Source organism: Oryx dammah, unplaced genomic scaffold (assembly GCF_014754425.2).
Source record: "Oryx dammah isolate SB20612 unplaced genomic scaffold, SCBI_Odam_1.1 HiC_scaffold_4, whole genome shotgun sequence".
In the NCBI taxonomy this organism is placed as follows: Eukaryota; Metazoa; Chordata; class Mammalia; order Artiodactyla; family Bovidae; genus Oryx; species Oryx dammah.
Genome location: NW_024070188.1, coordinates 28,521,424 through 28,538,024, shown reverse-complemented (window position 1 = coordinate 28,538,024; position 16,601 = coordinate 28,521,424). Strand labels below are relative to the sequence as shown.

The window sequence follows — 16,601 nt, the reverse complement described above, 5'->3', positions numbered from 1 at the left end:
ATGGAACAACAGACTGGTTCCAAATAGGAAAAGGAGTATGTCAAGGCTGTATACTGTCACCCTGCTTATTTAACTTCTATGCAGAGTACATCATGAGAAACGCTGGACTGGAAGAAACACAAGCTGGAATCAAGATTGCTGGCAGAAATATCAATAACCTCAGATATGCAGATGACACCACTCTTACGGCAGAAAGTGAAGAGGAACTAAAAAGCCTCTTGATGAAAGTGAAAGAGGAGAATGAAAAAGCTGGCTTAAAGCTCAACATTCAGAAAACGAAAATCATGGCATCTGGTCCCATCACTTCATGGGAAATAGATGAGGAAACAGTGGAAACAGTGTCAGACTTTATGTTTTGGGGCTCCAAAATCACTGCAGATGGTGACTGCAGCCATGAAATTAAAAGACGCTTACTCCTTGGAAGGAAAGTTATGACCAACCTAGATAGTATATTCAAAAGCAGAGACATTACTTTGCCGACTAAGGTCCGTCTAGTCAAGGACATGGTTTTTCCTGTGGTCATGTATGGATGTGAGAGTTGGACTGTGAAGAAAGATGAGCGCCGAAGAATTGATGCTTTTGAACTGTGGTGTTGGAGAAGACTCTTGAGAGTCCCTTGGACTGCAAGGAGATCCAACCAGTCCATTCTAAAGGAGATCAGTCCTGGGATTTCTTTGGAAGAAATGATGCTAAAGCTGAAGCTCCAGTATTTTGGCTACCTCATGGGAAGAGTTGACTCATTGGAAAAGACTCTGATGCTGGGAGGGATTGGGGGCAGGAGGAGACGGGGACGACAGAGGATGAGATGGCTGTATGGCATCACTGACTTGATGGATGTGAGTCTGAGTGAACTCTGAGAGATGGTGATGGACAGGGAGGCCTGGCCTGCTGCGATTCATGGGGTCGCAAAGAGTCGGACGCGACTGAGTGACTGAACTGAACTGAGGGGATGCCCAGGAATCCTCACTTTATAAAATATCCTCAAGGTGTTTATACCTAAGTGATTGAAGAACCATACTTGGAGAAAAACTGCACACTCTGTATCTAAGTGAATATTCGTGGCTTGAGCTGCTATCTATATATACTGATGACTTTCAAATCCTATCTTTAGTCTAAGCCATTCTTCCTTGATGCCTCTATTAAAGGCAGAATACACTCTGATCAAGGGTACATGGGTTCAAGTCCCAGCTCAGCCACTTATAACTGTGTGACCTTTGGCAAAGTTCCTTAATCTCTTAGTTGCCTCAAGTAAAATGAAATTAACACAAATACTTTATAGGGGTTGCTTTGACAGTTCTGTGGATCAACACATGTAAATTTCTTTGACCTGTGGCTGGTATTAGCTCAGTGTAAGTGGCAGCTGTTTTTATGTTGTTATTGTCCTACAAGGGCTTCGCTGGTGGCTCAGACAGTAAAGTGTTTGCCTGCAGTGCGGGAGACCCAGGTTCAGTCCCTGGATCGGGAAGATACCCTGGAGAAGGAAATGGCAACACACTCCAGTACTCTTGCCTGGAAAATTGCCAGAACAGAGGAGCCTGGTGGGCTACAGTCCACGGGGTCACAAAGAATTGGACATGACTGAGCAACTAAGCATGTGCACACACACACATACACATTGTCTGACAAACACTTAAAACATGTCTAAAATTAACCTTTTTTATTAACCTTGACACACCTCAAAATCTGTTTTCTGCTTTGACTAGAGCTATATTTAATTTCTCCCTATCATTAATTTTCTTCATCCCAGTCATACATTCTATAAATTCAGTATCCTAATTATCTCTAATTTGTCCCCTTCTTTTCATTCCCACTTCTGTTGCTTTGGTTCAGATCTTTATTTTCACACATAGTATTCTAGAATAGTCTTGTCTGGAAGTCTAACCTCTGGTTGTTTTTCTCTGTTCTGACTCTCAGAAATCTTTATCAAAGGCAATGTGATACTGCTACTTCTCTGACTCTCATTGCCCATGGGATAAAATCCAAACACCTGTGCCTGGCTTACTAGGCTCCTCAGATCTGGTTTCTGCCCTCTCTTCTGCAATACTTAGGCACATTTGCAGTCTTCCAACATTTCTTGTAGTAGCTCTCCCAAAACATCACATTCTCTCTAGATGTCATAACTTCGGATAAATAAGCAATAAAGCATGGTGGTTAAAAGTGTGAGCTTTAGAGTCAAGCTGCCCAAGTTCTGACTTTGCTACTTTAGTTGTGTTACCTTGCACAAAACAGTTTTTCTGTGCCACAGTTTACTCATCTTTAAAGTGAAAATAATTGTCCTCATAGAGTTGTTAGGTGGATTTTAGTAAATTAACCCCTCAAGTAATAAAGATGAGGTATCATTATTTTTATTACTGTGCTGTTTCTTTTGCTTGTATACTTGGTCCTCCTCTCTATCCATTTTCTCACTTTCTTTTGCCTGTCAAATCCTACTTACTCATCCTTTGTTTTTTAGTTTAAGAACTAGATCCTCCAGGAAGCCATCTCTGAAACCCCCAAACGTTTTAGATGCCCGTCCTCTGGGTTCCCATGGCACCCTTTTTAGTATAATTAAGCTGTTAATGTTTTAAGGACTGCCAGGGACTGTGTTTTTCATCTTGGAATGGCTAATAAATAAAATGTGATTGTTTTATTATTTCTTATTTGTTATAGGTTAGGAAAGTAATTAGGGAAAGGATATTCTACTTGCATCAAGTAGTTCATAAAAAGACAGGAAGGGAAGAGATAGCAAGAGGTGAAAAGACAGAAAACAAAGTCTGTAACAATCTGGAACTTTCCAGCAAAAGGGCAGGCAAATCAACAATTATCAGTGTGATTCTCTTAAGTATCATCATGCATAATTAAAATGCTATTATGATATCCTTAAGTCATCCCAAAGGTTAAATTGTGTTGAGTATACTCTGCCTGAAAGGAAGAAAACTAGGTTAAACATTTTAGAAATATTTCTTTTAAAACTAGTTAAAATAAAATTTGGCAATTAAATAGATAAGCTTTAGTTATTTATCATTGTCCAACAGCTCATTCCCCCTTGGGTTGTGTGACTAATCGGTACTCCCATAATTAATTCCAAATATTGAGTGTGCTCAGTCTGTGGGAGAGAAAAAAAGTAAAGGCCAAGGAAGATTTATAGCAACTAACCTGAGTACTGTTAACTTTAAAATTCATTATTTGTTGACTCAATTTCTAAATTCTTTATACATTTAATAACTTTGCCATCAATCATTCTAAAGGGTGTTGACCCCCCCAAAAAAATAGACTGCCAGATATTTCTCCAGCAAAAAATGGGTTTATTTGGCATCAGCACAAAATTACACTTTGGAGTCTGCAATTGTGGTGGGCCCTGTGCAAGTCTCAGCAGGGCAAGGGAAGGAGAACTCTTATACAGGGGAAAAGGAAGTTGGGAGGGCTGTAGTAAACCAAGAGTCTGTGGCTTTTCATTGGCTGAATCCTTGCCAGGAAAGAGGATTATTTTTTCTTCCTGTTGGACTCAGCCATGTCACAGAGCATGAGAGCTCCCTCTTCTGATCTCTCCACTCTATTTAATTGAAGTTTCTGTTAATTAACTTTTTAGAAGACAAATGATTAGAAACAAAGTTCGACAGATAAATATAATAAACTTAAGAATGTTGAAACCCTTTAAAATCACTTTTTTAAATGAAAACTTTCTGAAGAAATATCAGTAATACTTTAAAATTCTAATAATTAAGATTTACTTTCTTAAATAAAATGATATTAAATTAAACACTGTATGTAAAAGTATATACCAAGGTAAAGAGTTGGACACAACTGAGCAACTGAACTGAATGTGTGATTTTTTTTTAATGTAGGGCAGTATTTATAGAATTGTTCAGTTTGACTATGACAAACATTAGTGTAAAAAAGTAGGGAAAAGTTGTTGACCTACCAAATTAGTTTCAGGGAATTCATTTTACAAGTATTTTTTGGATTAGGTCCTGAGAATACAGTGCCCTCTTGCAGAGCATAGAAGTTTAGATTGTAGGAACTCACAGAAGAAATAACATAATTGCCTTCCCTGAATTTATGTTGATTTAAGAGCATAAGACCCTTAAAAATGGAAAGATATAAGTGCCTCTACAAATATCAATATAAACCATTGATTCTGTATGTCTTCAGCTGTTTCTACCTTTGCAGAAATCTAATTAAAAAGAAACTAGGAAATTTTGTTTCTTCTTATAAAACTAATATGTATTATTGTAGAGAATGTGTAAGAAAATAGAAATCAGTCAGTTCAGTTCAGTCGCTCAGTTGTGTCTGACTCTGCAAACCCCATGGACTGCAGCACACCAGGCTTCCCTGTCCATCACCAGCTCCTGGAGCTTACTTAAACTCATGTCCATAACGTCAGTTATGCCATCCAACCATCTCATCCTGTGTCAAAATAACAAAAGAAAAATCTGTTGTCCCTCTAGTAACATTTAATATATTTGCAATTATTATTATTATATAATATAATGGATATTATTTGCTATTATTTAGTACATTTATAGTCGTTTATCTATGTTTATCTTTGTCCTTTTTAAAAATCGAGCTATAATTATATAATTTTATATCCTTTATTCACTTTATATTAAATCAAGAACATTGCTCCAAACTGAATATTCAAGATAAAGTACAGGTAAAGGTGATGGAGAGTCTAATCACTTACATAATCTCAGACATTGTTAAGTTTTAAACTTGCTATATTCAAATTCGGTAAGGAAAAATCTAACTTTCTACTTATTAGATAAAATGTTTGTAAGTCTAGATGTTTTAAATCTACACACTGTTACATTTGCTTGGAAATTAGGTAGCACTTATATCATGGCAGTGAGAATTAATTGTGCACATAACAATTAGATGCTGTATTACAATTTATAAAAGATTGGCATTGCTTTGCACTCTTTCAAAAACTGGGTATTGTATTAATGTAATCATATTTCTTCTATTTAAACTCATTTAGGATAATAGAGTTGAATGCTCAATAAAATTTTAATAATTATGAAATAAGCAAACTAATTTTATTGGATATACTGCTAACAAACTTAACCCCTGTGTTTTGTCCCTACTCTCATTGTCTCTTACTCATCTTTCTTCAAAAGTGAGATTGCAGACTACTTGACTGCAGAAGCCATGCCCTGTTTGTTTTTCTCTACAAGCCATAGCATGTTACATGTAGATGCTAAACAATTACCTGTTCTTACTTTGACTTTGTTACTACTTTCTCCAGCTTCTCCCCACCCCCTCCATTTTTGCTCCCTCCTCTTTGATCTCCTTTGATTCTTCATTTGTCTTCTAAATGCTATGTGGTCATCAGCATTTTGAACTCAACTCATTTCTCTCCTAAATCTGTCATTCTTGACCTTTTAAATTTTTGCCTCATGTCTGAAGGGCACCACAATGGACAGATAACATTAGCTCTCTAATGGATAAAGGCATTGAATCTTAGCCACCCCTTTTCATGCACACACACACATGCTAATCTTTATGCTCTCCTTGGGTAATCTAATGGATAACCAAATCTATATCTCTAGATTTAGCCTAGACTGCTCACCTAAACTCCAAACCTGTATTTCAATTCAGTTGGTGGATAGGTCTTGTCTGTAAGCACCTCAAATTCAACTATATCTAAAACAGAGTTTGTTGTTTTCATCAGACTTGTATCTCCTTTTATATTATTCCTTATTCCTGTTAATGCCACTACTATCTTTTTCCTTGCCCAAGTAAAACTTTGGGGAGTGTTTTTGATTTTTTCCTCTCCTCCATTTCACATATCTAGTTGGTTCCTATGTCCTTTTGACTGTATCTTCCAAGAATCTTTCATGTTGATCTCACTTACTCCAGTCTTCATTCAGGCCTTATATTTTTCCCCATTTTACTTACTTCAGTAACCTCCTAATTTGTCTGTCTGTAATTTCTTCCCGCCCAGGGCTGTCTGAATAAACTTGTCAGAATACAAACCTGATCATGTTGTTCCCCTTTATATCCCTTCTTACCTCCCCACTGCCTGATCCTATAAAATACAAACTCCTTTTGTGTTATACAGATCCTAGGTGGTTTGGCCCATATACTTATTAGGCATTTCTCTCTCTCTTTTTTTTTAATTGGCAGATAATTGTCTTACAGTATTGTGCTGGCTTCTGCCATACACCAACATGAATTAGCCACAGGCATACATATGTCTCCTCCCTCCTGAATCCCCCTCCCATCTTCCTCTCCATCCCACCCCTTCTAGGTTGTCACAGAGCACTAAGTTGAGCTCCCTGTGTCACACAGCAAATTCCTACTTGCTTTCTGTTTTATATATGGTAATGTGTAGGTTTCCATGCTCTTCTCTCAGTTCATCCCACCCTCATCTTCCCTCGCTGCATCCACAAGTCTGTTCTCTGTCTGCATCTCCATTCAGTTCAGTTCAGTCGCTCAGTAGTGTCCGAGTCTTTGCGACCCCATGAATCGCAGCACGCCAGGCCTCCCTGTCCATCACCATCTCCCGGAGTTCACTCAGACTCAAGTCCATCGAGTCAGTGATGCCATCCAGCCATCTCATCCTCTGTCGTCCCCTTCTCCTCCTGCCCCCAATCCCTCCCAGCATCAGAGTCTTTTCCAGTGAGTCAACTCCTCACATGAGGTGGCCGAAATACTGGAGTTTCAGCTTTAGCATCATTCCTTCCAAAGAAATCCCAGGGCTGATCTCCTTCAGAATGGACTGGTTGGATCTCCTTGCAGTCCAAGGGACTCTCAAGAGTCTTCTCCAACACCACAGTTCAAAAGCATCAATTCTTTGGTGCTCAGCCTTCTTCACAGTCCAACTCTCACATCCATGCATGACCAAAGGAAAAACCATAGCCTTGACTAGAGAGACCTTAAGTCAGCAAAGTAATGTCTCTGCTTTTGAATATGCTATCTAGGTTGGTCATAACTTTCCTTTCAAGGAGTAAGCGTCTTAATTTCATGGCTGCAGTCACCATCTGCAGTGATTTTGGAGCCCCCCAAAATAAAGTCTGACACTGTTTCCACTGTTTCCCCATCTATTTGCCATGAAGTGATGGGACCGGATACCATGATCTTCGTTTTCTGAATGTTGAGCTTTAAGCCAACTTTTTCACTATCCACTTTCACTTTCATCAAGAGGCTTTTTAGTTCCTCTTCACTTTTGCTGCCCTGCAAATAGGTTCATCTTTCTAGATTCCAGATGCATGCATTGATATACAATGTGTTTCTCTTTCTGACTTACTTCACTCCATACAATAGGCTCTAGCTTCATCCACCTCATTAGGACTGACTCAAAGGCATTCTTTTTTATAGCTGAGTAATAGTCCATTGTGTGTATATACCATAATTTCCATATCCATCTGTTGATGGACATCTAGGTTGGTTCCATGTCTTAGCTGTTGTAAAAAGTGCTGCAGTGAACATTGGGGTACATGTGTCTGCTTCAATTCTGGTTTCCTCAGGCTATATGCTTAGTAGTGGGATTGTTGGGTCATATGGTAGTTTTATAAGGAATCTCCATACTGTTCTTCATAGTGGCTGTATCAATTTACATTTCCACCAACAGTGCGAGAGGGTTCCCTTTTCTCCATATCCTCTCCAGCATTTATTGTTCGTAGATTTTTTAATGATAGCCCCATTTTGGTCAGTGTAAGGTGATACTTCATTGTCTTTTCGATTTGTGTTTCTCTAATATTGAGCATCTTTTCATGTGTTTGTTGGCCATCTGTATATTTTCTTTGGAGAACTATATGTTTAGGTCTTCTGCCCATTTTTTTAAATTTGTTTATTTTTTATTGAAGGATAATTGCTTTACAGAATTTTGCTGTTTTCTCTCATACCTCAACATGAATCAGCCATAGGTATACTTATATCCCCTCCCTTTTGAACCTCCCTTCCATCTCTCTACCCATCCCACCCCTCTAGGTTGATACAGAGTCCCTGTTTGAGTTTCCTGAGCCATACAGCAAATTTCCATTGGCCATCTATTTTACATATGGTAATGTAAAGTTTCCGTGTTACTCTTTCCATACATCTCACCCTCTCCTCCCCTCTCCCCATGTCCATAAGTCTGTTCTTTATGTCTGTTTCTCCATTGTTGCCCTGTAAATAAATTCTTCAGTACCATTTTTCTAGATTCCATAAATATGTGTTAGAATATGGTTTTCATCTTTCTCGTTCTGACTCACTTCACTCTGTATAATAGGTTCTAGGTTCATCTACCTCATTAGAACTGACTCAAATGTGTTCCTTTTTATGGCGAGTAATATTCCATTGTGTATATGTACCACAACTTCTTTATCCATTCATCTATCAGTGGACACCAAGATTGCTTCCTTGTTCTGGCTATTGTAAATAGGGCTGCAGTGAAGAATGGGATACATGTATCTCTTTCAATTTTGGTTTCCTCAGGGTATGTGCCTACTAGTGGGATTGTAGCGTCATATGGTAGTTTTATTTCCTAGTTTTTTAAGGAATCTCCATACTGTTCTTCATAGTGGCTGAATCAATTTACATTCCCACCAACAGTGCAAGAGGGTTCCCTTTTCTCGATATCCTCTCCAGGATTTATTGTTTGTAGATTTTTTTAATCATAGCCATTTTGGTCAGTGTGAGGTGATACCTCATTGTCGTTTCACTTTGCGTTTCTCTAATACTGAGCATCTTTTCTTGTGTTTGTTGTCCATCTGTATATTTTCTTTGCAGAAATATCTGTTTAGGTCTTCTGCCCATTTTTTGATTGGGTGGTTTGTTATTCTTTTATTGTGCTGCGTGAGCTGTTTTTATATTTAGTTGTTTGTCAGTTGTTTCATTGGCAATTATTTTCTCCCATTCTGAAGGTTGTCTTTGTTTTATCTAGTTTATTGTTTCCTTTGCTGTGCAAAAGCTTTTAAGTTTAATTATGTCCCATTAGTTTGCATTTGTTTTTATTTCCATTACTCTAGGAGGTGGGTCAAAGAAGATCTTGCTGGGATATGTATCAAAGAGTGCACCGCCTGTGTTTTCCTCTAAGAGCTTCTAGCCATCTCTTATTGCTGACATTTATTTAGTGTCCTCCAACCAAATTCACTAGGATCTGTCATGTCCCTCCTTGTTTATACTTCTATCTCCAATAATTATGTATCTGAAAATTTTATATTCCTGTTAAGCCTCTTATTGTCTGCTTGTTTTGATTTCTATCTTTCATATCTTTCCTCAATGTCTAGTAAGCCTTGGCTGAACAACTTATATTTCAGAATGGAGCACTAAAAAACTGATTAGGAGACTTCCCTGGTGGTCTAGTGGCTAAGACTCTGTTGCCAATGCAGGGGGTGCAGGTTCAGTCCCTGGTGAGGAAACTAACATGCCATATGCTGCATGGCATGACCAAAAGATAAAATAATAATTTTTTTTAAATTGAAAACTCCAGATTTATCCAATTCATTCATTTTATTGTCTTTAGTATCTCAGTTACCGTGGGCTAGTCATAGTCCCTTGATAAGGATTTTCCCATCTCCACTTGGATGTGTCAGTTCAGTTCAGTCACTCAGTGGTGTCTGACTCTTTGCAACCCCGTGAATTGCAGCATGCCAGGCCTCCCTGTCCATCACCAACTCCCGGAGTTCACTCAAACTCACGTCCATCGAGTCGGTGATGCCATCCAGCCATCTCATCCTCTGTCGTCCCCTTCTCCTCCTGCCCCCAATCCCTCAGAGTTTTTTCCAATGAGTCAACTTCACATCAGGTGGCCGAAGTACTGGAGTTTCAGCTTTAGCATCATTCCTTCCAAATAACACCCAGGACTGATCTCCTTCAGAATGGACTGGTTGGATCTTCTTGCAGTCCAGGGGACTCTCAAGAGTCTTCTCCAACACCACAGTTCAAAAGCATCAATTCTTCGGCGCTCAGCTTTCTTCACAGTCCAACTCTCACATCCATACATGACTACTGGAAAAATCATAGCCTTGACTAGACGGACGTTTGTTGGCAAAGTAATATCGTTGCTTTTGAATATGCTATCTAGGTTGGTCATAACTTTCATTCCAAGGAGTAAGCATCTTTTAATTTCATGGCTGCAGTCACCATCTACAGTGATTTTGGAGCCCCCAAAACTAAAGTTCGACACTGTTTCCATTGTTTCCCCATCTATTCTGTGAACTGAATCTTCCTGCTTTCAGTCTGGTTTCCCACCCTCACCTGTGCTGAGTGTCCCCCAATCCAGAGATACTCCCAAATTCCCTCCTTGTAAACAAAAAAACAAAACTAAACTTCTAATTTTCTTTCCAGAGGGGGGATAAAGCAATCTCCAGTTATGTGGAGAAGCAATGGGGATTTAGACATACAATTTACTTCTAAACTAAACTTTCATCCTGTTCTCTAGGTTTCAGCCCTATCTTAACAACTTACAAGTTTATTCACACTGCATGTGTGCATACTCAGTTGAGTCCAACTCCTTGCACCTCCATGGACTGTAGCCTACTAGATTCCTCTGTCTATGTAATTTTCCAGGCAAGAATACTGGAGTAGGTTGCCATTTCCTACTCCAGGGGATCTTCCCAACCCAGGGATTGAACTCTCTTCTCCTGCATCTCCAGCCCTGGCAGGCGATTCTTTACCTGAGCCACCTGAGACTCCCATTACTTACAGAGGTACAGCTAATTCATGAGCCATTTCAGAGATCTGTTTAAAAGTCATTTTCATTACTTGAGTTAGGAATTTGCCTTTTTTGCATTAGCTAAGTCTGTTATTACTTGTACATCTGTTTTCCATTTTCCAAAGTTATATTGTTGTCACCTTTTCTGATTTCTTTGTCCTTGTAGGTTTATAACTTTTTTTAAGTTTTAATATTATTTTAGTGGATTTAGAGAGGAAGCAAAAGTCAGTGTATATGTTCACTCTGCCATATTTACCTAAACTGCTCTTTCCAAACTGTTCATAATGCCAAATTGTTTCTGGCTTTACTTATCTCTCTGTCAAGCAAAAAGAGTTAGATTATCTCTCTTCTGTGTTCCTGTGACACTCTATGTATGCTTTTGTTATGGAATTGATCCCATTGAATCATATCTTGTTTTTAATTTGTCTCCCCTACCACACATTGTTGTACAGACTGTACACTGTTGTACAACTAATATTCCACAACTTTTTCATCTGGGAAAACTGGAACTCTACAACTCTGCATTTGCCCCTCCCCTCAGCTACCATTCTACTTTTGTTTTTTATGAGGTTGACTACTCTAGATAACTCATATAAGTGGAATCATACAGTATTTGTTTTTCTGTGACTGGTTGATTTCACTTAGCATAATGTCCTCAATGTTCATCCGTGTTTTAGCATGCGTTAGAATTTCCTCTCATTTTAAGGCCAAATAGTATTCCATTGTATGTCTATATGTTTTGTTTATCTGTTTATTCATTGATGGATGTTTGGATTGTTTCTACCTTTTGACTATAGAGAATAATGCTGTTATGAATATGGGTGTACAAATATCTATTAGAGACCGTGCTTTCAATTATTTTGGATATATATACTTAGAAGTGTCATTTTTATGACATTGACATTTTTTAAGAATACAGTCCCCCCTTTGTAAAAATAGAATGTCTTTCATTTGGGGCTTATATGATGTGCTAAGATTCAGGTAACACATTCCTGGACAGAATGCAGCATTGCAAATAATATATTCTGCTTTCCTTTTGTCTTTCAATTTTGTTCAATTTTGTTCATAATTTCTGTATGTTGTGGTATGAATTTTAATGTAGCTTTTATATCTTTATCTTTATTTTCTCCCTGGTTTTAAACATAAAATGTCTCACCCTCTTCTAAGATTATATTAACTATCCACTGTTTTTTTTAATAGAAGAAAATTAACTCTGTACTATATCTGAAGTTTTATACTGATGCGTGCAGTCAGATAAATGTTTAACTGGATTTTTCCCCCTATTTTTTGTAACATCATTTATTGAACGGACAACAAATTAATCATTTGTTGAATCCTCTGGAAGTATTTATGTGAAGTTCTTAGATTTACTAATTTCTATTGACCAGTTTGTTTTTATATCACTATCTTAATGCTATAATTATTACATATTATAAATAATAGATTGTAATATCTATTAGAGAACCTATAAGGCAGATCCCTTAACCACAGATTTTTCTACTCAGCTGTAAGAGTACTTTTTAAAGTATAATAATATACATTAACAATAAAATAAAGTTAGTCCAACCTTTACTGTGTTTGTTCTTTAGATAAGTTAACCTATATGCATACACAAAGAAAACCAGATAAAAGAAATAGAACTATTGACCTTTCTCCAGTCTCTCTAAAGAAAAATCTAAACTTGAAAGAATTACCAGCGAATTACCAAGAATTACCAGTGAAATGCCAAACAGAGAGTCCTCTGTTTCAAGACCCTCTTGTAGTATCTCTTATCGCCTCCTAAATGCTGTCTCCCTAATAGTCCTCTGGGATTGTGCAATGATGATGGCACAGTCAGCCACCAGCAAGTATAGACATTGGTTGTTTAAACAGACCATTTTGGAACATTTGCTTCCCTCAAGAGCAAGTGAAAATGCTTTTCAGTTAAGTATTTGTGTCTAACACATTCTTCAGGTAGGGGATAGTTTCTTTATGCAGTGGTACCTCAGCTTCAGTCAATACCAAAATCAGATTGATTATGTTCTTTGCAGCCAAAGAGGGGAGAACTCTATACAGTCAGTAAAACCAAGACCTGGAGCTGACTGGCTCAGATCATGAACTTCTTATTGCAAAATTCAGACTTAAATGGAAGAAAGTAGGGAAAACCACTAGGCCATTAAGGTATGACCTAAATCAAATCCCTTATGATTACAGTGGAGATAACAAATAGATTCAAGGGATTATATCTGGTAGACAGAGTGCCTGAAAAACTGTGGACAGAGGTTCATAATATTATATAGGAGGTGGTGACCAAAACCATCCCCAAGAAAAAGAAATGCACAGAGACAGAGTGGTTGGAGGAGGAGTCTTTACAAATAGCTGAGGAAAAGAAGAGAAGCAAAAGACAAGGGAGAAAGGGAAAGATATACCCAACTGAATGCAGAGTTCCAGAGAATAGCAAGGAAAGATAAGAAGGCCTTCTTAAATGAACAATGCAAAGAAATAGAGGAAAACAATAGAATGGGAAAGACCAGAGATCTATTCAAGAAAATTGGAGATATCAAGGGAACATTTCATGCAAGGATGGGCACAATAAAGGACAGAAACGGTAAGAACCTAAATGAAGCAAAAGAGATTAAGAAGAGATAGCAAGAATACACAAAACAATTGTACAAAAAAAGTCTTAATTTCCTGGATAACCATGATGGCATGGTCACTCATATAGAGCCAGATATCCTGGAGTGTGAAGTCAAATGGGCCTTAGGAAGCATTACTACAAACAAAGCGAGTGCAGGTGATGGAATTTCAGCTGAGCTATTTCAGATCCTCAAAGAGGATGCTATTAAAGTGCTGCACTCGGTATGCCAGAAAATTGGGAAAACAGCAGTGGCCACAGGATTAGAAAAGGTCAATTTTCATTCCAATCCCGAAGAGCAATGCCAAAAAATGTTCTAACTGCCATTCAATTGTACTCTTTTCCTATACTAGCAAGATTATGCTCAAAATCCTTCAAGCTGGGCTTCAGCAGTACATGAACTGAGAACTTCCAGATGTTCAAGCTGGATTAAGAAAAGGCAGAGGAACCAGAGATCAAATTGCCAACATTTTGTTGAATCGTGGAGAAAGCAAGGGAGTTCCAGAAAAACCATCTACTTCTGCTTCATTGACTATGCTTAAACCTTTAAGTGTGTGGATCACAGCAAACTGTGGAAAATTCTTAAAGAGAAGGAAGTACCAGACCATCTTATATGAGAAATCTGTATATAGGTCAAAACACAACAGTTAAAACTGGACATAGAGCAACTGACTGATTCCAAATTGGGAAAGGAGTACGACAATGCTGCACATTGTCACCCTGCTTATTCAACTTCTATGCAGACTATGTCAGCGAAATGCCAGGCTGGATGAATCACAAGCTGGAATAAAAATTGCCAGAAGAAATATCAACAACCTCAGATATGCAGATGATACCACTGTAATGGCCGAAAGCGAAGAGGAGCTAAAGAGTCTCTTGATGAAAAGAGGAGAGTGAAAAAGCTGGCTTCAAACTCAACATTCAGACAACCTTAAGATCATGGCATCCAGTCCCATCACTTCATGGCAAATAGAAGCGGGGAAAAAGTAGAAGGAGTGACAGGTTTTATTGAGCTCCAAAATCACCACAGACAGTGATTGCAACCATTAAAATTAAGACTCTTGCTCCTTGGAAGGAAAAGTATGACAAACCTATATAGCATATTAAAAAGCAGAGGCATCACTTTGCTGACAAAAGTCTATATGTTCTAAACTGTGTTTTTTCCAGAGTCATTTACAGATCTGAGAGTTGGATCATAAAGAAGACTGAGCACTGAAGAATTGATTCTCTCAAATTGTGGTGCTGGGAAAGACTCTTGAGAGTCTCTCGGACAACAAGGAGATCAAACCAGTCAATCCTAAAGAAATCAACCCTGAATATTCATCAGGACTGATGCTGAAGCTGAAGCTCCAATACTTTGGACACCTGATGTGAAGAACTGACTTATTGCAAAAGACCCTGATACTAGGAAAGATTGAAGGCAAAAGGAGAAGGAGATGGCAGAGGATGAGATGATTAGATAGCATCACTGACTCAATGGACATGAATTTGAGCAAACTCAGGGAGATACTGCAAGACAGAAGAGCCTGGCATGCTGTAGTCCAGAAGGTTGGAAGAGTCAAACATGACTTAGCAACTGAACAACAATTTTTAAGGACTCACTTACAATATAGGACTAGGTTATAAGGCTTAAGCTGAAACCCCTAGTACAGTGAAAACTCATGGCTCTTTTCTCTCATTTATTGTTGCCTTTTTCTTTTCATCATAACCTAGTGGGTTTTTATTCTGCTTATGCCTGCTTTCAGATGTGTTTACACACTTAATTTAAATAAACTTTGGTCTAATTTTTAATTGGTATCTTCTGAGTAATCATTTCATATACATTAAAACCTTTGAATTTGAAATTGTTTTTAATTCATGCAAAAATTCATCTAGTAAAGTAATACCATATTTGGGACTGAGGAAGCAGACACTCTTCCCAAGGACTTCAGGGTATAGTAACTAATCCAACATTTTATTCTTTTCATTATTGGAGAGACTCAACAGGAGAGCTGAAAACAAAATCGAGTATCTTGATTAACTCCAAGGTTCTTTGGATAGCTTTAAACACATCCCTCTCTCTGAAGATGTACAGTCATGTTCAGAACATCTGCCCTTTGGGGCTCTACCTAACTTTGCTCTCTTATTTTTTAAAGGAACAACAGTTTAGATAGATACAGTATCCCATGGGGAGCAGACCGTGTCTGAGGAGCAAGAACCCAGAGAGACAGAGACATGTTTAGTAAATGGTAGCCAGTGCTGATAACAATAGAAAAACGATCGCCTTTCAAGATTTAAGAGCATCAAGTATTCTGGCAAAGCTTCCTAGGCTATCTAACCTCTAATCTAGACTGATGAAGAATGTCCTTGAAGACAACATACCATGGCAGTGGCTAAGCAGAAAACCCTATTGAGTGAAGTATGTTTCCTGCCATCACAGGAAACACAGTCACGGAAGTGTCTTCCCTTGCCTTGTGAATTGGGAAGGTAGTGAAATCAATGAAAATTTGCAATTCTCAAAAATTAAAATAGGTTAATTTATATAAAGAAATTTAAATTTACATTTTAAAGCAACTTTATTTTTAAAAATTGTGCTGGTGAATTGTTTTTTTTGTTTGTTTGTTTACTTTTATTTTTATTTTTTTAATTTATTTTTTATTTTACTTTACAATTCTGTATTGGTTTTGCCATACATTGACATGAATCCACCACGGGTGTACATGCGTTCCCAAAATGAAGCCCCCTCCCACCCCTCTCCCCACAACATCTCTCTGGGTCATCCCCGCGTACCAGCCCCAAGCGTGCCGTATCCTGCATCGGACATAGACTGGCAATTCGATTCTTACATGATATTATACATGTTTCAATGCCATTCTCCCAAATCATCTCACCCTCTCCCTCTCCCTCTGAGTCCAAAAGTCTGCTATACACATCTGTGTCTTTTTTGCTGTCCTGCATACAGGGTCATCATTGCCATCTTTTTAAATTCCATATATATGTGTTAGTATACTGTATTGGTGTTTTTCTTTCTGGCTTACTTCACTCTGTATAATCGGCTCCAGTTTCATCCACCTCATTAGAACTGATTCAAATGTATTCTTTTTAACGGCTGAGTAATACTCCATTGTGTATATGTACCACAGCTTTCTTATCCATTCATCTGCTGATGGACATCTAGGTTGTTTCCATGTCCTGGCTATTATAAACAGTGCTGCGATGCACATTGGGGTACATGTGTCTCTTTCAATTCTGGTTTCCTCAGTGTGTATGCCCAGCAGTGGGATTGCTGGGTCATAAGGCAGTTCTATTTGCAATTTTTAAAGGAATCTCCACACTGTTCTCCATAGTGGCTGTACTAGTTTGCATTCCCACCAACAGTGTAGGAGGGTT

The 16,601-nt window shown here is 38.2% G+C and overlaps 1 protein-coding gene across 7 annotated transcripts in view; it reads left to right on the top strand.

The window, feature by feature from the left end:
• CEP57L1 (centrosomal protein 57 like 1) overlaps positions 1 to 16,601 on the top strand; it is an 83,957-nt gene that overhangs the window by 43,418 nt on the left and 23,938 nt on the right. Inside the window, exon 1 of one of the 7 annotated variants that reach the window (XM_040238538.1) lies at positions 10,480 to 10,613. The exons of the other annotated variants lie outside the window; for them this stretch is intronic. The gene's annotated coding sequence lies outside the window, so the exon portion shown is untranslated. Of the gene's footprint in view, positions 1 to 10,479; positions 10,614 to 16,601 lie in introns of those variants that run through there. 7 annotated transcript variants of the gene reach the window in all.